The sequence below is a fragment of the Stomoxys calcitrans genome, chromosome 4 (genome assembly GCF_963082655.1).
Source record: "Stomoxys calcitrans chromosome 4, idStoCalc2.1, whole genome shotgun sequence".
Taxonomy (NCBI): domain Eukaryota; kingdom Metazoa; phylum Arthropoda; class Insecta; order Diptera; family Muscidae; genus Stomoxys; species Stomoxys calcitrans.
Genome location: NC_081555.1, coordinates 119069665 through 119085458, shown reverse-complemented (window position 1 = coordinate 119085458; position 15794 = coordinate 119069665). Strand labels below are relative to the sequence as shown.

General features: G+C 38.2%; 1 protein-coding gene across 5 annotated transcripts in view; it reads left to right on the top strand.

The window, feature by feature from the left end:
* Positions 1 to 15794, top strand: part of LOC106080879 (uncharacterized) — a 470932-nt gene that overhangs the window by 182657 nt on the left and 272481 nt on the right. For 4 of the 5 annotated variants that reach the window (XM_059366664.1, XM_013242485.2, XM_013242482.2 and 1 more), the window contains one exon: positions 126 to 271. The gene's annotated coding sequence lies outside the window, so the exon portion shown is untranslated. Of the gene's footprint in view, positions 1 to 125; positions 272 to 15521; positions 15651 to 15794 lie in introns of all 5 variants that reach the window. The other variant, XM_013242484.2, reaches the window with a different exon arrangement.

Genomic DNA, 15794 nt, shown 5'->3' with positions numbered 1-15794 from the left:
ATACATTTTTGAAAATTTCTTAAAGCTTCGACCTTTCACACATCCACATCCATTGCCAACTCTTATAAATAAATTCGTAAGAAATATGATTCTAATCCCAAGTTTCCTTTTTCTTTTATTTACAGATATGAGAAAGCAACACAAGTTTCACATTTGATTGGATTTCCTTTTCGAGTTGTTCGACTAACAAAGCATTAAAATTTGCAAACAAATCAAAATACATCGAGAGAAAGAGAAAAACAACATCCAATCCCATGCACAAAGCAAAGAGGTAAGTTGTATATCTAATCCTTCCCATTTTGCCATTTCATCCTTTGGGATGCTAGTATGTTTTGTTTGTTTGGCTCTCTGATACAATTCTTGCCAAAGAAATCGTAAATAAGAAATTATTATTAAATATGTTTGTTATATTGTTGTTGTTGTTGTTGTCTTGAACATAAATTTCAAGAAATTCTTCTTTTTTCATTTTCGTTTTCATTTGCTTGCATTTTTTTTTTTTGATTTCTTTTCTGAACTTCTTATTGAACCACAACTGAGATGGAAGAAAATGCATTTGCAGTTGTTGGAATTTTTAGCAGCTCTAAATCGTAATTCACCCTCTTAAACTCGGGTATACAATTTGTGTGCACATTGCCAGGAAAAGATAATAATTTACCTATTTAGTGTAAGGAGTACCCTACAGCAGGTGGTAACTTAATAAAGGATGACAGAAAAAATTAATTTTGTAGAAATTTTTCCTTTGGAGACAATTTCTTAGAAATGTTGTTGGGATTTTTTAAATTTTGTCATTAAAGAAAATTTATTTTTTATTTTGTTTTAAAAGAGAATTTTTTTGGAATTTTGTCTATAAAGCAAATATTTATGAAGGAGGCTTCGACTATTTATCTCTAAGCGATACGCAACCATTAATGAATCTCGCGTTTCCAACGTTTCATAAATTTTGATATCTCTTATGTGTCGTTTGTGGATTGCAATCCAATTTCAGTTGAGTTGACAACGGCCAAATTTGTATATAGAAATTTTCATTTCTTCAAATTAAATTGCATATGTTTTTACACCCTCCATCATAGGATGGGGGTATATTAATTTCGTCATATAATATTCGTCTTAATTATAAATACTCTTGATCGTCATGACATTTTAAGTCGATCTAGCCATGTCCGTCTGTCTGTCCGTCCGTCCCTCTGTCTGTCGAAAGCACGCTAATTTTCGAAACTGTAAAGCTAGGCGCTTGAAATTCTGCACAAATACTTCTTATTAGGTAGGTGGTTTGATTATAAATGGGATTATAAATGGGCCATATCGATCCATATTTTGATATAGCTGCCATATGTTGCTGCTCGTTAGTAAGTCTATTCATGATGAAATGTCAAAGCATACTGAGCATCTTTCTCTTTGACACCATGTCTGAAATCCCACGTGATCTGTCAAATACTAATGCATGAAAATCCTAACCTCAAAAAATCACCCTTTACAAACAAAGAAATTTTGCCCATGAACATTCATTCAATGAGTACAGTCCGATTCAAGTTTAAGCTCAATGATAAGGGGCCTCTTTTTATAGCCGAGTCCTAACGGCGTGCCGCAGTGGGACATCTCTTTGGAGAGAAGTTTTTACATGACAAAGTACCTCACAAATGTTGCCAGCATTAGGAGGGGAAAACCACCGCTGAAATTTTTTTTCTGATGGTCTCGCCAGGATTCGAACCTAGGCGTTCAGCGTCATAGGCGGACATGCTAACCTAAATGCTAAAATAAATTACCTAATACAGATGCTGGTTGGGAAGGGATTTGAACTAGTATGGTATGCATACGATGTTATAATATTTCAAAGGTGTAAGGATCCAAAGCAGCTAGCTATGCAGAACCGATCTGGAGTTCTTGCAAGTCACAATTTTTGTCCGATTCGTGTGAAATTTTGCATGTAGTGTTCTGTTATGACTTCCAACAATTACGGTTTAAATCGGTCTATAACCTGAAATAGCTCCCATATAAACCGATCTCCCGATTTGACTTCTTAAGCCCTTACAAGCCGCAATTTTTGTCCCAATTTGGCTGAAATTGTGCCAACTACGATCCAAATCTGTATATAACCTGATATAGCTCCCATAAAAACCGGTCTCTTGATCGTCCTTGTTCGTTTCCTAGAAGCTTTAATTTTTGCTGGTTTGACAAAAGTTTGGTATGTAGAATAAAATTGTGAACCTTCAACTGAATTTATTTTGTATACATTTTTAGCAGGATTCAAGGTGGTAAGTTCCAGAGAATATCAGCAATCCACTTTAAAATGAGTGCACACGATAATAATGACTTGAATGACACGCTCACACCTTATACCAGCAATTGTTGTTGACGCTTACGACTCCCAACCACCAAAGACAAAATTTTGTATTTTCTCTAAAACGACAAAATGTTGATAACAATTTCCCAAAGACAAAAGTTTTGATAAAATGTTGTTCTCAATAAAAAAAAATGTTTGCGCTATGCCAAAATCAGTTTAGGCCGTCCATTCGACCAAATACAAAAATTTGCCCAAAACGGCAACACTGAATGCGTGTGACTTGCCATCAACGCTACCGTGAAGGGCTGAACATTGCTGATCTATGTGTCTTTGCCGTTTTTTTATTTGTTTGTCCGTTGTGGCATTCCTCTGCTTGCTTTGGCTTCACATGGCACTCATCTGAGTAGTGCTCATTCGCAAACAACATACAATGTCCGACTCTCAAATTGAGAAGCACATACAAACTCTCTCAAATTGAAAAGCACGATTGCTGCAACGTTCGATCAACTCTTGCTCTATTGCCATATGAAGAGCGTTTCTGGCTAACATTGTTTTGATGTGGCATGCACAACAGGCACTTGCTTTGGCACAAGTGGCAAATTTAGGGACTCATGCACTTTTCTTTTGGGTTCCCAAGATTTGGCCCGGCCGAACTTGCCCGAAGCACACCTTTACTTGTTCCTACCTATAACTTTACGAAATATTCTATTTGTTAAACTTTTGCAAGTAGTTTTCCTCGTACTTCGTTATATATGAACTCTATTCGAAAATCATTTCAGAAGTTTGAACACCCATGTTCATGTGAGCACAAAAGGCAAGTTTCTCATTTTTAAGATACTTTGGCTGCAATTCATTTTTCTCTCCTTGCTTGTCTCCGTTTTTATGCTACTAAGATTTATGGTTTTTAATTCTTTATTTTCGAATGTCGTTGTTGGTCTTGTCTTCGTTGAAGATGATGGTGGTGGCGGTGTTGGTGGTTGAGGTAATGTTGCTGATGCTATTATTTGCGTGCATAAAATTTTTGCAGTATTTTCTCCTTGTACTCTGGTTTTTATTTCTTTCTCCTCCTTGAAGTTGAGGGTAAATCTTGGAAAGTGTGTTGTTGCAGCAGCAATTCCTCAACTCGTACAAAACAACTTGAAAATAAATAAAAAACAGATTTGCTAGCATTTATTCTTTATCTTCGTCCGTTTGCTTTGTTATAAATTAAATTGGAAAGTTTTTTTTTTCTTTCTCCCTTTCCATTCACACTTTTTCCACTTTTGCCATGTTTTGCTCGCTGTGAGTTATTTTAGCGTTTTGTGTTGATGTGCTAAAGTTGATGGTGATTTTCGTTTTCGTTTTTTTTTGCAAGGGGCGCCAAAAACTCTTCATTTTCAGCTTTCAGCTAAATTTTAAATATAATTTATTTTGTGTATAGCGCATAATTTTTGTTTCTCCCCCTGGTTAACATGACATGTTAATTCATTAGATGCAACATAGTTGTGTATTATGGTGGTATAAAGTCATAAATGTTGTATCTAGTTGTTGCTGTTGCTGTACTTGTTGATGTTGTATGCAATTAAGGGACCTAGTATATCATGGGGAATTTTCGTGGCTTAGAAAATAATGAATGGAGCTCCTTGTAGCTGTCACTTTTCTTCGTTTTTTTTGCAGACTGCTGCTGGCTGAACGTTTATAATCTTTTATTTACATTTGAGTTATTTTTAAGGCAATATTTTAAAGTGTATGTCATTTAAATTGATGTGGCGGTAAATACATGAAAAATTTGCACCACCCTAGGGTGGGGGGTACACAAACTTTAATAATGAAATGGTAGCACATCGAAGTATCGGTCTGCGTGCACATTAAATCAAAACTTTATGTTTTCTGTTTAGGGAAAGTTTAATTCTATAAAAGTACTAGATGACGCGGGCCCGCTCCGCTGCGCCTTCTTTAACTTTATATGGCACAAAAGTTTCCTTTGAATATTTATTTTCGACAATTAAAGAGCTTTTACTGAAATACCATGCTACGAAAATAGTATCGCTTGACTAACAGTTTAACAATATAAGTGTCTTTATCTGAATCCCATATGATCTTTAGTGATCAACAAATTTAAGTTTGGATGTAAGGTGTTCTTCATTCGTAAAATACTTAATTTCAGCCCGATATTCTCATGGTATCTGATTTAGGGATGTTTTCGGGGGTGAGGTGGTCCCCCAGACACTTGGCTCTTCTCTCAAATACCATTTATTTAAACCCCATATTGACATTGGCTTAAGAGGAGTTTACACAATGAGGCGTCCCCCAAACTCATGACCCCAAAATAGATTATCAAATTCGTTTTGTTATCTCAAATACCTTTCATTTGAGACACATATTGGCATGGTCGAAAAATGTTTACCCCTTGGGGGGTGTTTTGGGGAAGGGGCGATGCCCTAAATACATGATCCTACATTTGGATATCAAATTCGTATTCTACTCTCCAATACCTTTATCGAGCCCCATATTGCGATGGCCAGTAAAAAAATTGCTGTTTGTGGGGTATTTTGGGAAAGGGGTAGACAAACAGAAAATTGGTCCCGAAAGTGTGTATCAATTCTTGCTCTACCCCCCAATAGCTTTCATTTAAGCTCCACATTAACATGGTCGGCAAATATGCCCGATTTAGGGGTGTTTTGGGGAGTGGGATGGTCCCCCATACACTAAACCCGGAAAATATATCACCAACGTGCTCTATTCTCATATAACTATATATCATTTATTTGAACCCCACATTGCCATTGGCCTCAAAATTAGATATCAAATTCGTTTTCTGATCTCATTTAAACTTCGTATTGCAAAAGTCAGCAAATATGTCCGGTTTTGGGTACTGGCCCTAAAAACTATAAATATTAAGTTCCACTCGTTCCACTCTATGCGTCATATTTGGGGGTTGTTATGGTGGTGGTACGTCCCCTAGACAGTTGGTCCCGAAAGTTGATATCAGATGCGTGGTCTACTTCCAAAAACCTTCAATTGGAGCCCCATATTTCCATAGTCGGTAAACATGACCGGCTTGGGGGTGTTTTGGAAGATGGTCGGCCACTGAGTGAGTCGGCCACTCTAAAAACCCTATTATTTGAGCCTCATATTGCAATAGTCAACTAATACTTCCTATTTGGGTGGTGTTGTAGGGGTGGGGTGGCCCCATAGACACTTTTCCCAAATATTTAAGCCCCATATTCTCATGGTCAGCAAATAAGTCCTGTTTGTGGGGTGTTTTGGGCAAGGGGAGGACCCCCAGATACGTGGTCCCACATTTGGATATTAGATTCGTATTCTACACGCAAATACCTTTCATTTGAGCCCCATATTGCCATGGTCGGTAAATATGTCCGATTTAGGAGGGTTTTGGGTGTTGGGATGGTCCCCCCAATACTTGGTCCGACAATTGGATATCAGATACGATTTCTTATCCTAAATACCTTTCATTTTAGTCCCATATTGTCGTAATTGGTGTATGTATATAATTGGTATGTTTAAGGGTGGGGCGTCCCCTCTAGGTACCCCATCCGAAATTTGGATACCAAATTTTTATTTTTAGGGTGCTATATGAACACAAACAAACAGACCTACAAACAAACACAAATTGATTTTTATATATAAGATTGCAAATTTGCAAGAATGCCCATGATTATTCTACTAAGGAATAACTGCTTTCCAATACAATTTTAATCTCAATGGTAAGTGACCTCCGTTTTAATGCCACTTCGGAATGACTTGCTGTAGAGCGACACCACTTAGAAAAGAAGTTTACATGGCTGATTACAACCATGTGGTCTATTAGCCCCAATCCTTTATTAAACAAAATTTTTCAACCACTGAATCAAAGATATTTCGCTTTCGTATCTTGGCAGCAAAATCTTCAAACGCGATTTCTACAGGGTGGCTGATGAAAGCCGCTACCAAAAAAAAATGTAATAACTTTTTTTCTATTTAATAATAATAATTTAATAATTAATTTAATTAATTAATTAATTAATTTAATTAATAATAATTTAATAATTAATTTAATAATTTAATTTAACATGAATAAAAGAAAAATGTATTCCATACACCGAAAAAAAAATGTAGCAATATTCATCATTGTAGCAATATTCATCAGCCACCCTGTATGTCGTATTTATACATCCAGAGAATATTTGATACCAAAAGTGCTCATTTCAGTACCATAAAGTAATGATAGTAAAGCAACACCGTATACGGTATTGATTGTAAAGCAACAACGTATGGTAAAATAACAATACCGGAAGGTATGGATGAAACATAAAATGATTAGTACCGTTTGGTACTAGCCTTATTACCGAACTGGTATTAGTTTTAATACTAATCTGTTATTGGTTTAAGCACCAGACCGATATTGGTTTTAGTACCAAACCGTTATTGGTTACTCCACCCCCCAATGGACCAAAAAAAAAACCGTTGAAGATAATTTTAATCTTTTATTTCGATTATTTATGCCAATAATTACAAAAATTAATGTTACACCGTGATCAGCTGCACCACACTCAAATTGTAATAAAACATTTTATTTATTTGTTTAACAAATATTTTTAATGGCGTTAATATTTTACGTACAAAGTATTCTATTCATCGCGCAACACTTCTGGCGCGATGAATAGAATACAAATATGACGCCGTCGATTCTTAATAGCCTACTTTGTATGGCATTGAATTGATACCAAATGGTATTAAAAAATCTTTGCCAATTGGCAAAGTACTGTAATTTTTCTATCAGTGTATGTTCTCTCTCACAAAATATATTCTTGGTTCGTTTGTTTTTGTCTTCTGTTGGGGCATGGGCGCAGACTAATTTAAAAATATAATAAAGAAAGGCAAAAGTTCGGCGGAGCTGAATATATAATACTCTACACCAACTAGTCTACGTACTATTTTTTTTAAATAGAACATATCTCCAAATCCAGTCAGATTTTAATTTTACATACCTATTGAAATATCGAATAAAACTTTGTAAGATTTTCTTACGATAGACAGAAATTGTGGATTTCTACAACCTTTAAAAGCCATATCCCATAAAAGATATAAATGGGAGCAATAGCTAAATCGGTGCCGATTTTTATGAAATTTTGCACACATCATGTCAAATAGAACATCTCACTCCCAATATTGTGGAGATTTTGGCCGGATTGCTTTTGAGCACCATATCGAATGAAATAAATACGTATATGGGCGCAAAATGGTCCGCTTTGTACGATATTCAATTTGCTACGGTGGCCTCCGTGGAACTCATTGTGCCAAATTTTCTCGAAATCGGATGAAAAATTCTCATTTTATAGGCTCAATACACTATATCGGGAGATCGGTCGATATGGCAGTTATATCCAAATATGATTCCATCTGGACCTCATTTGACAGGGTGTACCAGAACTCCTTGTTCAAAATTTTATTGAAATGGGACTAAAAATTCCCATTTTGTAGGCTCAATACAATATGTCGGGAGATCGGTCAACATCGCAGCTATATCCAACTATCATCCGATCTGGAACACATGCAACAGATGGGTGTAGGGGTCTACCAGAACTCCATGTGCCAAATTTCATCGAAATCGGATGAAAACTTCCAATTATAGGCTCAAAACACTATATCGGGAGATCGGTCTATATGACAGCTATATCCAAGTACGATCCGATCTATACGATATTCAACACAAAAGTGTAGAGGACTACTAAATAGCACTGTTTCAAATTTCATCAAAATGGAATGAAAAATACGACTTTTATGGGCTATAGACATTATATGGGGAGATCGGTCTATATCCAAATATGAACTGTCATTTGACTAGAATGGTTAGGGGTCTACCAAAACTCAATGTGCCAAATTTCATCGAAATCGGATGAAATCTTCCCATGTTATAGGATCCATACGCTATATCGGGAGATCGGTTTTAATGGCAGCCATATCCAAATATGATCCGATTTGGACCATATTTAAGAAGAACGGGTAGGGGTCTACCAGTAGTCATTGTGCAAAATTTCATCGAAATTGGATAAAAAAAACTTCCTATTTTATAGCCTCAATACACTATATTAGGAGATCCGTCTATATGGCAGCTTTATACAAATATGTTCTGATCTGGACCACATTCAACCGTAGGGTGTAGGGGTCCACCAGAACTCAATGTGCCAAATTTCATCGAAATTTGATGAAAAATTTCATTTTATAGGCTCTATATGGGGAGTTCGGTCTATATGGCAGCTATATCCAAATATGGTCCGATCAAGACCACATTTGACAGGAATGGATGGGGTTCAACCAGATCTCACTATGCCAATTCTCATCGAAATCAGATGAAAATGACGAATTTATTGCCTCAAGACTTTTAGTCTGGAGATCGGTCTATATAGCGGCTATATATAGGTAAATTCCGAATGAGATCAGAAGGTCAGGTTTATATAAAAAGAATACGAAACTACAAAAATCGTTTAAAAAGGTTTTTTTACTCAAGATACCTGCAAAATTGTAAAAACCCAGCTTTTGGGTATGTATGACTAAACACCCGGGTATTTATCCAATTTACCGGGTAAATATCTTTTGGGTATTTACCCATCTCTACCGGTTTCCCAATTTGATTTCTCGGGAAGGCGCAATTCTGATTAGATTTAGCTGAAATTTTGCATGTGGCGTTTTGTTATGACTTCCAACCACTGTGATAGGTATAGTCCAAATCTGTACATAACCTGCTATAGCTGGCATATAAACCGATTTTCCGACTTTATTTCCCGATCCTCTAGAGGGCGCAATTCTTTTTCAATTTGGCTGAAATTATGCAAATGGCGTTTTGTTATGGCTTTAACCACTGTGCTAGGTATGGTCCAAATTGGTTCATAATCTGATATAGCTGCCATATGGAGCGATCCCGATTTGATTTCTCGAGCCTCTGGAGGACGCAATTCTTATCTGATTTGGCTGAAATTATGCACGTTTCGTTTTGTTATGATTTCCAATAACAGTGCCAAGTATGCTCCAAATCGGTTCATTACCTGCTGTAGGTGCTATGTAAATCGATCTCCGATTTTATTACTCGAGCCTCTAGAGGGCGCAATTCTTATTCAATTTGGCTGAAATTTTCCCCTCATCCTGGAACATTTCCCTGAGATATTTCTTTGGCGCGGCACTTAGAACAGGTAAATATTGAACTTTTCCGTTATCTCGTTGAGTGATATGCCACAGTCGAGGGGGGTTTTTGGAATTCAGAAATATGTTTCCCAGACATTTAATGGCACCATACTAAGAATGATACAATTCGATCGGTAAACTACCATATAAACTGATCTTCCCATTTGTGTTCTTAAGTCTCTAGAGGGCGCAAATCGGGAGATCCTTTCAGTAAAAGCCTCGTCCTCTCACGATCCGGATCACCCTTTAGGATTTTCGCCGTTCTACCGACTGTTTCGCTGTTTCACAGTGTTACGTTTGTCGCTCACGCCCTTAAATCGGACTGAGTCGACCCGAAAGTCTTCGAGTTAACCAAGTTTATCGATGGCAGTTTTCTAGCCTTCACTGCTAAATCGTCTGCCATTTCATTCCCCCTTACCCCGTTGTGGCCTGGCTCCATTACCTTTAGTGGTTTCTTTATCATTAAACAAAATGGATGATTATAAAGTCAATACATCTTGTCTTGGTATACATTTTCCCATATTTATGGAATCAAGTAATAGAGATATGTAAGATAATGCCGACATGTTGCTTGCAATTAAATTTATTGAAACAAAGGATACAACACGGTTTACTACATTCTCTGCATTGTGGGCTAAGGTTTCACCGTAAAGCAAATCAATCAAATCCTAAGGGGCAGGTGTAAGATCATAAAATTTATAGCATCTCCGTTTAGTGGGAATTCAACATAACCGCATTCAGCACAAGAGTCTCAATGTACGCATGCATCCCGAAATAAAACGAAAACTCCCTGCTGTAGATTTCCACAAAAATCTCAACACTATATTCAATACAGGGTAATTTATTTAATTTATTTTTTGCAAAACAAGAATGAATGGTTTTGGTTCGATTTTCTGTTTCTTTTGTTGCGACAAATGTTCAAAGTCCATGTGCAGGTAAAAATCTCAGCTTTACAAAGAGCACAGATTATGCGCAAAACCCATAAAGGCTCAGCCATAAGCAAACAGGTAGCAATAAAACCTTTTAAGGATAAAACCACTTCTGGCTTCAACAATAGGCTACGAGGGACCGGCAAGCAAAAAGTATTTAAAAAACCCTCACTCAGTCAGCTCAATGAATGGCACAGTCTTGAATGGCTTAGCAGCTGCTTCTTTAGTTGCTTGTTCACGTTTCGCTTTAAATTGTTATGATTTCATAGCCTGGTTTTTTGTCTTATTTACTTCAAACTTTTTTTGCAAAACCAATAAAAAAATGTCTGAATTGGCGACGCTTGGTTTTGAGTAATAAAAGTAAGAATATACATAATTTGTTTTTTTTTCTCTTTCTCTTAAAGACAACCTCACAATAAAATATCAGACTTGCTTCACATATATCACCACCATTTGACCGAATGAACTTCTTCTCAAAGGCAAGACAGACAAGAGGCCACGCGAAATGATTCATTTTTAATATGAGTTTTATATAACGAGAGGAAAAAAAATCCTCTTCTGATGAAGTACTTTTGGCCGCTGTGGCTTTTCGCTGAACTAAGTAACTTGATGCAAATTCTATGAACAAATCACATTTTTTTTGGAAAGGGTGTGTAAGAAATGTGTGATTTGATTCACTGAAAAGGAATTTGTTTAGGAATATTGAAAATAGACTGTAAATAAGGCCACCGCTGTGTGTGTTTGAATCCTGGTAAGGATATTAGAAAAAATGTCAGCTTTGATTTTCCCTCGTACCGACCTTTGTGAGGTATTAAACCATGTAAAAACTTCTCTTCAAAAATGTGTCGCTCTGCGGCACACTGTTCGGACTCTGGTTTAGAAAAATAGGTCCTTTATCATTGAGCACTTATTGATATGTGATAAGTTTGCTCCTAAAAATGTTTTCCAAATCTAATCTGCTTTATGAAGACAAGAAACAGCGTGCTAAGTTCGGACGGGCCGAATCTTACATACCCTTCACCATAGATGACATTTTTCAACTTCTGCCATCCCGCCCATACTTGGTTTGGCTGTTGGAGACCTAGTAAAAATCATCGTGCAAAATATCAGCTAAAAGGGATAAGAATTGCGCCGTATAAAGGCCTAGGTTGTTGGACGTCATAAACAAACACTTCATGGAAAATTTCAGCCAAATCGGATAAGAGACGCGTTGTATAGAGGATCAAGAAGTCAAGATCATAGATCGGTTTATATGGCAGCTATATCAGGTTTTGAACGGATTTGGACCATACTAAGCACAGGTGGTAGAATTCGACTCTCCGTTGACAATAAGGTACTTCATTTTGTGATATCCGCGATGGTGGCGGACCCTCCCCGTAACTCCAATTTTAAAAAATGCCTAATCTCAGACATGGACGCATCGATTCAAACGAAATATTGTCTGTCCTCTTATTGCAACCCAAAAACACCAAATTGGAATAAAAATGTGGGGGACGCCCTACCCCAAAACCCACCCAAATAGACAAGTTTATCGATTTGGGCAATATGGGTATGATATGAAACATAATTGGAAGTAGAATACGAAACTTATATAGAAATTTGGGGTTAAATCCCAGAGGGGCTTCCCCATTGCAAAAACCACCCCCAAATGGACATGTAGGCCGATCGAGACAATATAATATTCAAACGAAAGCTACTTGAAAGTACAATACGAAACTTTTATTAAAATTTGTGTCCTATTCCCAGGCGATTCGTCCCAGCCCAAAAAACGCGCCAAACGGACATGTACACCCAAAGGGACAAATGGTACTCAAACGAAAGGTAGAGAGTAGAATACGAAGGTAAGGTTAGGTTTAATTGGCAGTCTGCTATCAGACTTATTTACACGTTTTCGTCCATTGTGGTACCCACAGGAACAGTGGTACCTTCTACTTCCTACCGTTGAACCATCCAGATCGCTTTAAATAGCCCAACAACTTGCGAACCACAGATCCCAAGCCTGCCGTAATACATCTTTTAGTAAGTAAGTTATTAATAAACTCTCTTACGGTAGAGTTGATGCCTAGAAATTCCAACTCCTTTTTGATTGACGTCGGTTTTACATTATTGAAAGCACTTTCAATATCAAGAAATGTTACCATTGTATATTACGACTGAAGAAAGGAAACATTTCGACTATTCTTTGCACGTACCTACGCTCGTACCTTTGTGTAGTTTAATTCAGGAATTCTTAGTCCACGTACCATTCCTCCACACACCTATGGTTCCTGGATAACAACCACGTCAAATCCCCCTGTCATCAGGAGGGCCTTTAGTGCCGCCGACGTGGCATTACAATAATGGAAATTCATCTGTAGAAACGAAACCATAGTCAGGATTCAGAACTTCAACCACTGTTGTGTCAGTCTCGTCTTCTGATTCCACCAGGAGTTCAACCTCACAAGATTCGTTAGAACTTGTTATGATGAGCTTCCGTACGCATCCAGGGGTAGGTGAGGAAGTTGTGGAACCACTCTTCCTCAGGACACTGGACACTTGCAGTGTGGACGATTTCTCTTTAGATGCTTCAAAGAACTTTTTGAAGCTGTCGAAGTACTTTCTGAGTTTCGTGCTTCCCCGCTGGCGCACTCCTTGAGCCCAGTCCAACTTTGTACCCACTCAGACAGCGCTTGGCGGGTCCCGTTTCGATGCCATCCCCTCCTTTGTCGATTGTGGCAGGGGGATTTTCAGTCTCCTGCAATCCGCCAGACTTTAGCGATGTGGCCGATAGTTCCTCATGGAAGTGTTCAGCAACAACTGCTGAATAGTCTCCTGATTCCCCAACCCCACCACCTTTATAGACCTTTTGTTTCAGCTTGTTGAACCCGTAGGATACAACTCCTTCAGACTTGTTGAGGTCTGTGAGAGAGCCGAAGTTAAGTTCGAATACTGCATGTCTCCGGTCACCATCAGCCTCATCCAGTCTACCAATATTCCAGTCGGTGGTTAAAAGATTGGGTGCGCCATTGGTCGAGAAGGAATATCTTCCTTCTTGACTAGCCAGATCTCACCAATTTTTTTTAGGGCGCAGCGATACATTTCAATTGAGCGTTGATACCGGAAGGAAATTAATTTGTATGTGCCCCGATACCAGTCTACATCGTCACAAACTGGAGGAGGCTCAGGAATTTCCGCAAGGACAACGGAGTATACTGATGACAGTCCATTGACTATCCCACTCAAATATTTCTAGATATGCAGCCCTGTTCTTCTCCCTTGTCGACAACCGCCATCATCAAAATGTCCCTAGCGACATTAGCGAAGGTTCTTCGACGCTTCTTAATATTGCTTGTCCTAGTTCTTTTAGGCATGGGATGCCTTTAGGTGATCGCAGCCTTTTGGCTGACTGCGATGCAGTTTCCCAATCTAGACGTGTAGTCTTGGGGTAGTCTTTGCAGCGAATACGCGGGGGTCTCTCTCCCTAACAGTGAGAGTCTTACGCTCGTTTGCCTCTAAGCCTCTCAATAAACCTGAGAGCGATGCGCCTTCTCTTATTCGAACTTCTTAAAGAGCGTATCGATTTGCCGGGAAAGGTCGATGGCCTATGCAAATTGTAGGCATGCGAAGATGGAACAGGTTCGCCCTTGTCCTTAAGACTTGAACCAGGTGTCTTCGTTAAAAGCCTCCGTCTGTCGGCAAGTGGAGCCTGGAGCAGCCACTCCACCAGCCGTGGTTTCCGTAGCAGTCAACATGCTAAGGCCTGATACCACCACCGCAGCTGTTGGGTCTTTGGATTTCATTCTAAACCTATTACCGGGCTCTAGATCTGCCACTCCACTGGAAATAGACGTAGAATATCAACCACCTAATGGATAACACTATCGTTGCTGTCTTTGAGTGACCCAAAAATTTTTTTTCCAAAAATTATGACCTATTATAACAAAACGTCCGCTCCACTTAACGATTCTCCTAAGTATCTTGTCCAAGTTTTTCTCTGAGTAGTCTTCCGATTTTGTTCAGTGGGTATTTACCTTATTTCGGAAGTTTTTCACTAAACTAATGTAACGATGCTGCGAGAACTGACTAACTTGTATACATTTTCAGCAGAATCTATCAAGGTTCGAATAAGCCTTAAGAAAGACAGAACTACTGCTCAAAACCATCAGAAGTTCAATAGTCACTCACATGTGGCTCATATATTTTATGGGGTACTTCAGAAGGGTTATATAAGGACGGTAGAGGCATCGCTTTTTCAAACTTTTAGAAGTTGCTGGATAGTCCTCTTGGAAGCTTAATTTTAAATGGCACAAGGTCTTTTTATTAGAAGGCTGAAGCGCTGTTATGAGACATGATTTAAGCAGGCCTTACTAGTTTTCCCCCTGGGTAAAGCAATTACCTTACAAGTGTCGCCAGCATTAGGAGGACATAATAACCGATAAAAAAACTTTTCTGATGTTTTCGCCTGAATTTGAATTCAGGCGTTCTGCTTCAAGCGGACATGACAACCTCTGAGTCATGGTGGCTTCAAAAAAAATATTATTAACAATTTTGGTTAAATTTAAACATATGACTGCCATAGTTTTGAAAAGTTTCCATCTGAATGAAGCATTTAATTCACACTCATAAAAAATCATAGGCCTACAAATGTTTTTTGTTGCAAAACATTTCAAATTAGCACACCTTTGATAATTTTCAATCATGCCAGTGAATCATCCTCACCGTCATCAGCACCAGCTACGTAGACTAAGCACTCACATTTCAATGAACTGTAAGACAGATCTAACTAATGATGAAACGAAATCTCAGACCACTAGAAACCTCCGCAAAACACCGAATTGTGTGTATCCAATTCAAATCTCAACATCATGTTGTTGTTGGGGTATTGTTACAATTTTTTTGCAACCACAAATCCATTTTAAGCGAGGGAGGGGAAATGGGCTTTGTGCCTGCTGGCAGGGACCAAGGCAGTTCAAGAAGACACTGCCATAGATGAATGTGAAAAAGAAAACTACGATAGAAGACCCACCAACCAACTAGCCGACTGGCAGAGTGAAAGACCATAGGATGTGGTTGTTTCTAATTGTTTTACCTTTCCATTAAATCATTCATCTATCTCCATGGCGTTTTCAACCACCAGTAAGCACAATCTTTCTTTGTTACAATCTTTTCAGATTTCCTTTTTGCCAAACCTGCTGTTTTAGACAGCTGTTGCCGCCACACCATAACGCAGCATCAGCGAACTTGAATGAAGAAACAAATGTTTTAGCGTTTCTTATTGTGAGCACTACCTGAGAATGAAGGTATTCAATGTTGGTTACTATATTGGAAAAAATTATGAGATATTTTAGAGAACCGAGTTGATTTGAGATAATCTAGGTAGGAAGAAGAAGAAGATAACAGACCATTTAGTTGCTTAACACCACAAACCCATAAAACGTTACTAC